Source organism: Phascolarctos cinereus, unplaced genomic scaffold, assembly GCF_003287225.1.
Source record: "Phascolarctos cinereus isolate Bilbo 61053 unplaced genomic scaffold, phaCin_HiC Scaffold_9;HRSCAF=440, whole genome shotgun sequence".
Classification (NCBI taxonomy): Eukaryota; Metazoa; Chordata; class Mammalia; order Diprotodontia; family Phascolarctidae; genus Phascolarctos; species Phascolarctos cinereus.
Window position 1 is genome coordinate 255,984,846 of NW_027556402.1, and position 9,028 is coordinate 255,993,873.

The following is a 9,028-nucleotide window of genomic DNA, read 5'->3' on the forward strand; positions in this document are numbered from 1 at the left end:
CCCCAGAACATCTGCTGAGGATGTAACAATCATGAATTTCCTCCTTATCAGGGTTCCTAGATTGGGCTGTAGATTCCAAGGTTTTCCCAGGCGCCTAGGCACCACCTGCATAGAGGAGTAAATATGTAAACCTAAGGTTCAAAGAGAGAGAAGGGATGTCTCAGTGACCTCTTTATCAGGAAGGAATTTGGGGAGCCGTACCACTTAATCCTTTGAGCCCTTTGGGGTGAAAGCCTGAGCAGAGGTCAAACTCTGCCTTGGATCTTAAACCCTTATCAGACTCTTAAGATCGGCCCTCAACAACTTCCTCCCTTCTCAAATTAGCAAGGAGCTTGAGGTGATGAACATCCGTTCCCAACACTGTGATCCTTGATTTAATTAAGGTAACAATGCAGGGGACAATAAAACATAATATGATGAATAATATTGCCCAAGACAATGCATGAAGTAACAAGGCAGGTAAATTGTTAAATATATTGGTCTCACTTAATTTTTTCAGGATCTCTACAGCCAGATTTTTTGGGTTAATCCCCGGGGAGTGACTATCTACAATCACCTGGGTGATATTAGCAAGAAAAGACAAATCAGCAGAAAGGTTACTATTATGCCAAACACCTTCTAAATGATTCTTAACCATGTTCCAATTTACAATGCTAGAATTATATGGAAAAGGAGTAACACATACCATAGTAAAGCGATAATCACATTTTAAAGTAGCTCTAAATTCTATTTCTGCAACTTCATCCCCAATAAATTCCACAGCATCTTTTAATGCATCCAATTTTCTCTCAAAATCTAAATCAATTTCCTTTTGTGTGTGAAGTGCCAATGACACATTCCTAGCCAATGCTTCAGTGTATTGTGCATCATGCACTTGCTGTGTAAATGTATGAAATGTTACTGCAGATGCAACAAGGGATGAGATAAGTGATACCAGGGACACAACTCCCCAAACGACACATTGGACACATCTCTTTTTTCTAACAGAAATCTCTCGATTAAGATAGTACAATGTTTGATCAGCAGGAGCTAAAAACCATCCCTCCTGTACTTGAGTAGGAAATATAGAATATTTAGGTCTTTCTAATATCATAGCTACAAATTCCCAAGTTCCATGTGCATAATATAAGCATCTATTTACTACACAATTTTTGCATACAGTTTTATAATACCCATCAGGTGTCAGTGTGATGTTGGGTCTTCCCAAAAGAAATGCTTGATGCCTGGGTAAACAGGCAACTAGCTTTGTTCTATTATAAAAAAGAGCAATATCAGGTTTAAAGGGAGTGGCAGCATGTAAGTATATAGGATCAAATGCTGCCATTGCTAACCAAAGTTTTTCCTGATGTACACCATTCTTATTGATAATTCCTGGCATAATCCACCCCTGTCTTGCACCCTCAATATCATGATCTAATTTATTCCATATTTCAAATTTTTCCCACTTGTAATTAGCTACACCCCTATACTGAGTATGACATTTTACCCAAGGTGGAATTTTATGCCATGCTGACGATACAGAGATATTAGAACAATCTGGCCAGGGAGAAAGATGAGCTGGCCCTTTCACAGATCTAGTAGTTTCCATACCAAACATAGATATATTCCAAACTAGCAGAGTGAGTAATATTTTCTAACTTAACACAATAATCTATAAAATCTACATTAATTCCAAAACATATTGGGGGTGTGCCAGTTTTGCCTTTAAAATTGTATCCTAAAACATCCTTCATTTCTAAGTCTTTAATTCTCCAATCCCTTTGTCCAAAAATTTCTGCCGCTTGTCCTGCGGGTATAATGTCAATAACTGGATCATCCCAGTGAGTAGTCTCGGCCACGGGGGGTTGTTAATGTATGACCAAAGCTGTAAAGTCTTTGCTTCAATAGTCATTGTTTGTAACAGCATCATCAGTTGCAGCAGCCATCCTGCCGAGCTTGCTCCTCGCTATCGCCTCCGGCGCTGCTTCTGTTTTCTTATGTCCTTTTTCCTCTTTGGTATTTGAAGTTTCTGAAACCTCCGGTCATCTCTGAGACAGATTCTGATGTTACGTTCAGGGATCCATATTGGTCCTTCTGCACCATCTGGAAAGACAGAAGCATACCCTCGTCCCCAGGTCAATAATCTATCTGGTCCAAACCAATGATTGGTTTTTGGGTCCTTCCACATGACTCTTTTTTGAGTCTTTTGTTCCTCATAATTACTCCCCTTATGTAATCTAAAGTGTTTTTCAGCTGGGGTACAGCCTTCTCTATCAGGAGTAAGAAAATTTAAAGCATATACTGCTTGAGCCAATTGTCTTCGTGGCCTACCCCTGGCTTCTCCCCCTTTTGCTTTTGAAGAAATGTTTTAAGAGATCTATTTTTCCTTTCCACAATTGCTTGACCGGTAGGATTATAAGGAATCCCGGTAATGTGGTGAATATGAAACGTAAGACAGAACGTACGAAATGCATGAGAAACATAAGCAGGGCCATTATCAGTTTTTAAAACTGAGGGCACACCAGAAATAGAAAAGCAATGAAGCATATGATCTATGACATTTTGTACTGCTTCCCCTGCTTGTGCAGTAGCCATAGTGAAGGAAGAATAAGTATCTGTTACATGAATAAATTGTAACTTTGCAAAACTGCTGTAATGAGTAACATCCATTTGCCAAATTTCTCCTGAATATAATCCGCGTGGATTAACAGCCATTTTATATGGTGTGGGTATATAAGGAAGACATTTACAGCAGGATTTTACTATCTGTCGAGCCTGTTCTCTAGTAATCCCAAATTGTTTCCTTAACATAGAGGCAGACTGATGAAATTTGTCATGTGATTCCTTAGCTTCCTCAACAGACAACATTAACAGGGTTGGTCTAGTGAGGTCATCAGCTATCTGATTCCCATGTGTAATAGGTCCTGGAAGCTCCGTATGTGAAGGAACATGTGTACAATATACTGGGGAAGTTCGTTCCCGAATAGTTTTTTGTAACATCATAAAAAGTTGCAATATATTATAATTAGATGACACTTTAATTTGAGCAGTTTCTATGTTATTAACCATTCCTACTGCATATTTACTGTCTGAAAATATATTAAGAGGACCAGAATATCTTTGTAGTACTAATATTATAGCATAAATTTCATTTTGTTGTGTAGAATCAAATGGTGTATGTGCTGCATATCTCTCATCAGGGGGAATAAAATATGTTGAAATGTGATGAGAGGAAGCGTCAGTAAAGGCACAGAGTGCTCCCACTATGGGATCCTTTTGCACTATCGTGTTAATAATCCACTGATGTTTCCTGGCAAATTGTAAAATTGGGTATTGGTATGTATTATCTATTTCCCCTTGAAAAATAGTAAGAAGCACCTGCCAAGAATGGTCTTGACTGAGCAATTCCTCTATTTGTTTTTTATCATAAGGTTGATGTATAATACTAGGGGCATTTCCAACTAATTGTAATATTCTTTTGCAGGCTTTCTTAGCCAAGTCTGCTACCATAGAAGGATATGTTTGAAGGGTATATTTCGGCTGTGAAGGCCGAAAAACCCACTCCAGTAACTTGTCTTTCTGATGTATACATCCAAAAGGTATATCTGGGGTATCTAATATTGTAACTTCTAAAGGCACACCAGATTCTATGCGATGAGCCATTGCAGTTTCAATTGATTCTTGTATTTTTTCTAATTGCTGTTTTGCTTTTGTAGTAAGTGTTCTAGGAGATGTAGGATCAGGGTCGCCTCTAAGAATATCATATAGATCCTTTAATTCATGAGTCCCTATTTTTAAATAAGATCTGATCCAATTAATGTCTCCTAGGAGTTTCTGAAAATCATTTAATGTTTTTAGTTTATCTTGTCTAATACATATCTTTTGAGGCTGAATTTCTTTCATCCCTACTAATTGTCCTAAGTACGAGTAAGGAGGTGCCTTTTGAATCTTTTCAGGTGCAATCTCTAACCCATGATCTCTAAGAGCGGTAAACATGTCCCCCAATACTAGCTAATTGCTCTTTTTGTGGATGAGCACAAAGGATGTCATCCATATAATGAATTATGTATGCTTGGGGGTATTTTTTCCTGATGGGATCTATAGCATCTGCTACGTATTGCTGACACATGGTGGGGCTATTCTTCATCCCTTGAGGAAGCACCTTCCACTGATATCTTTGGTAAGGTTGTTTCAAATTTTCTGATGGTAATGAGAATGCAAAGTATTTACAATCTTCTGCTCTAAGAGGTATAGTATAAAAACAATCTTTTAAATCAATTACCCACAAAGGCCAGTCTGCCGGGATTGCAATCGGAGAAGGCAGCCCTGGCTGTAAGGTTCCCATAGTTATCATACGAGCATTAACTTGTCTGAGATCTGTTAACATTCTCCATTTGCCTGATTTTTTCTTAATAGCAAATATAGGAGAATTCCATGGACTAGTGGAAAATTCTATATGACCTGCTGCCAATTGTCTGGTTATAATATCTCGAAGAGCCTTAATTTTTTCTAGACTAAGGGGCCACTGGTCCACCCATATGGGGGCCCTTCTTTCCATGTTATCTTAGGAACCTGTACTGTTCTTTTCTTTTCGACCGTGACCCCTACTAAAAAATTTTTGCTACTTACAGTAACATTCATATGTTTCAATAAATCTCTTCCCCAGAGGCAGTATGGAAGGTGTGGCAATACATATGGTCTAAATCTCCCTTGCTGCCCCTCCACTCTCCAAGTAAGCCATGCTGCTTTGTGCAGGAGCGGCTATTTCTCCTATTCCCTGTAACATCACATTTCCTTGATCTAGTGGCCAGTTTCTAGGCCAAGCCCGTAAGGTGACAACTGATTTATCAGCTCCAGTGTCTATTAACCCTTCAAATTCTTTTCCTTGTATCTCTATTTTTAGAGTTGGTCTGGCATCTGTGATAGTTCTATGCCAAAACAGTCCTGTGCTACCAAATCCTTCTGTCCCCCTTACCTTTTTTGTCATATTCCCCAGTTTTTTATAATCCATTACAATCATTTGTGCTATTCTTTCCCCTTTTTGAATGACAAAACGACAACGAGGAAAAGCATAAACCATAACCTCAATTTCTCCAGTGTAATCAGAGTCCACCACTCCAGGAATGACCATGAGTCCCCTAAGTGTCTGGGAACTACGCCTAAGATTAAACCCACCATCCCTGGGGGTAATGGACCATGTACTCCAGTGGGAATACGTACAACTTCATCTCCAATGTTTTTATCAAGAGTGGAACTTAAATCTAATCCGGCACTACCTGGGGTGGCATGAATAAGGTCTAATATTGTGAGTCTTGTGGGCCTGGAGCAGGGACTGGTTGAATCAATGACAGCACTGCTCCTATTGTTTGGCGGGCGGAGCGGCCCCTCCGGGGGTTTAAAGGCTGTCCATTAACATCTGAAGTAGATCTACATAATGAAGCCCAATGATTTCCTCTTTGACACCTAGGACAAGGAGTAGTAGGGGGCTGAGACGCTGTCTTCCTAAGATCCCTACAATCCTTTTTTATATGGCCAGGCCTTCCACAATTAAAACATTTTAACCTTCTCAGGTCCCTCTGATTGTTAGGAAAGGCAGCTGCTAGCATTTCTGCTTGGGCTGCTGCCATAGCCTGTACCTGAAATTGCGTGGTCCCTACACTCTCACACCGCTGAATCATTTCTGTAATATCCATATTGAACTTGCCGCTTTGTAAGGCTTTTTTACAATCAGCATTAGCATTTTCACAGGCCAATTTTTGAAGGAGTATTTCAGCTGCTTTTGAATCAGAAATGCTCCTTTGTATGGCTTGCGTAAGTCGGGCTACAAAATCTGGGAAAGTTTCTTGGGGCCTTGCTTTATCTGAGTATACGAGGCTCCCCTATCTTGTTTCCCAGGAACCTTTAACCATGCCGCCCGTGCAGCCTTCGTAATTTGTTCATATGCTACAAGTGGATAATCTAGCTGTTGCTGCAGTGCAGTAAACATTCCTGTCCCTGTGAGCTGCTCCAAAGAAACAGGAATCAATGTTCTTGTATTGTATCCTGCCTGCTCTTGGCATTGCTCAATAAATTCTGATTTCCATATTAGATAATCTCCTGGCTCCAAACATGTTTTTGCTAATGAATACCAATCATATGGGGCCATGGCTGTATTAGCTATTGAATCTAATAAAGTTTGTACATAGGGACTGTTTGGCCCATATTGTACTGAGGCTTGTTTTAATTCTCTTAAAACTTTGAATTCAAAATTCCTATGTTCCCTAATCATCTGTCCAGGATTATCTGGATTCTCTTCTTCATATAGTGGAAACATCATGCTTTTTGGGATAGCTAATTTTAAGTCCATAGGCACTTCTTCCCCTCTGCTTTCTGCCCTTTGTATTGTCTCTTCTAACAAGCCCTTACATATTAACTTTCTCCCAGGCTGTTGTTTAACTGAAGGTAAATACACATCTTTCTGTTGCTTAGGGGAATGCACATTTCTCTGTTGTATAACAGAATACACATCTTCCCTCTCCTCTTCAACTATGCTCAATTGTTCCTCAAAGGCTTTATGCATTTCTTCTTCCTCTCTGTTCCTACCCCCTTATCTGCCCGTATCACTTTCTCAGCCACTAGTACTTTATCCGGGGCTAAGACATATTTTTAGCACATTCCACATTAAAAAGGTAGCAATCGAGAATGCACCAGGGCCCTCTTCTCTGTAATATTCTCTTAGTTGCTTGCCTACAATCTCCCATTTCTCTAAATCAATTGTCCCTTCTGGTGGAAACCATGGGCAGCATTTTTCTATAACTTCTAAAAATTCCTGTAACTGACTGTTTGGAATAACTAAACCTTTTTCTTTCACTATTTTCTTTAGTAATCTTAGGTAATACTCTCTATCTCTTTTTCCACTTTGTACTTGACCCATACTTTTGATCTTAAGGGCGCCTCTTAAGATCGAAAGTATATATGTGGGCCTTTCCAAAGCGACACTATATCTTATGCTCTAAATACCGAGCCTGTTTCTAAACTTTTTTCTAATCAATTTTTTTTTAATTTTATAATCTCCCACGTAAGCCTGGTGATTTCCCCCCTTAATCCTATTATTTCTATGGGGAAACCTGTAATGACCCTCGTTCCTTTTTACCTTAGTACCGCGCGTTGAGCCACTTCAGGACCTTGTTTCCTGGCGTAGTGACCAGCAAGGATTTCTTCCTCCGGAGCGTTTCAAGGAACCGACCTCTCTGACTTTTAGTCACTGTTCAGGCGCCAAAATGTTGCCCGCAACCAGATTGTACACCGAACGGAGAGGCGTGAAATAACTTATGACATGGGCCAGGCGGAGTAGAATTACTGACTCAAGTTTATTCATCTGAGGGCACAGAATATATAGGGAAAATCTAGCCTAACTTCAAAGAGTCCTCCCCGTGAGATACTCCCCAGAACATCTGCTGAGGATGTAACAATCATGAATTTCCTCCTTATCAGGGTTCCTAGATTGGGCTGTAGATTCCAAGGTTTTCCCAGGCGCCTAGGCACCACCTGCATAGAGGAGTAAATACGTAAACCTAAGGTTCAAAGAGAGAGAAGGGATGTCTCAGTGACCTCTTTATCAGGAAGGAATTTGGGGAGCCGTACCACTTAATCCTTTGAGCCCTTTGGGGTGAAAGCCTGAGCAGAGGTCAAACTCTGCCTTGGATCTTAAACCCTTATCAGACTCTTAAGATTGGCCCTCAACAGCAAACAGGAGTTTGCATTGTTGCTGGAGGCAATAAGGGACCACTGGAACTTCTGGAGCAGAGGGATAAGGAGGTCAGCTCTGTGCTCTAGGAATAGGTTTGGAGAGTTTTGGCTAGGGAATAATCTAGAAGACTGGCAAGAAAGGAGTGTCTGTGTGAGTCTGGGCAAATCACTTCATCCTGTCTGCCTCAGTTTCCTCATCTGTAAAAGGAGCTGGAGAAGGAAATGACAAACCGCTCTAGTATCCTTGCCAACAAAACCCTAAATAGGGTCATGAAGAATTGGACATGACTGAAAAATTTCTTAACAACAACCCGGAGGCTGGTTTGGCAAGGGGAGGTCCTGGAGGATCAATTGGGAGGAAGGAGACCCGAGTGGGAGGCTATTGCAGTAGTCCCAGAGACAGGGACCGGAGCTAAAATCAGCAGCACTTGGCAGCTGGATACTGTGGGGAGGGTAAGCCAACACTAAAGATGGTGCTGAGCTTGTGACCTGGAATGACCAGAAGGATGGAAGACAGTGACATGAAGCAACACCTAACACTAGCACTGCCCTAAAGTGGGAGGGGCTTCCTCTGGCCATGGTGGGCTCTCCTTCCTTGAGAAGCTAACCTTCAGGCCATCAGGGTACTTGGGATCCAAGAACAGGAACTTCTTTCAGATCTGGGCTGGACTAGGTGGCCAGTGGGGCTCTGTCCAGCTCCCGAGATGCTGTGACTACGAGGGGATATGAGTCTAGGGGAAGGTAAGAAGGTTGAACATCAGCCTTCGGGCTGTCTCAGCTAGGGTCTCAGCCAGGAGCACTGCGGCTATCTGCAAAGGGCTGGCTGCCTAATCTGCCTAGGAAGGAGGGCGGGACCTGGCGGGACCTGGCTGGATGGCTGGAGCAGCAAAGCCCGCTCCCCTGGGCCATCTGTGATTCAAGGGGAGCACAGTTAGGGCCTGGCTTGGGACTGGGTGATGGGCTTTTTTGGGCCTTTGTCTAACACACCCCTGAGATTCACCTCTCTCCTCTGTCCTTTCTGTGTCCAAGATGCCATCTGGGGCCCCACGCTTTGGGCTGTGCACACTGTCCCTTTGCTCCAATTAAGTCCTTAACAGCAGTCTCCACCCCTTGCAGGCCTGGATGTGCTGGCCCTTCCAATCTGTCCCTGACACCCAAGCCTGGAGTTGGCACACACCTGATCCCCCCCAGGGTTTCCTTGGGTATAGCTACTTCTTTCATGCCGTGTTCTGGGCTGCCCTGAGACCTAGTAACTCCTGCTGCTTACATACGTTATGCCCACTCTTCCTGGGATCCAGTGGTTTGTAGTCAGAGATAAGCA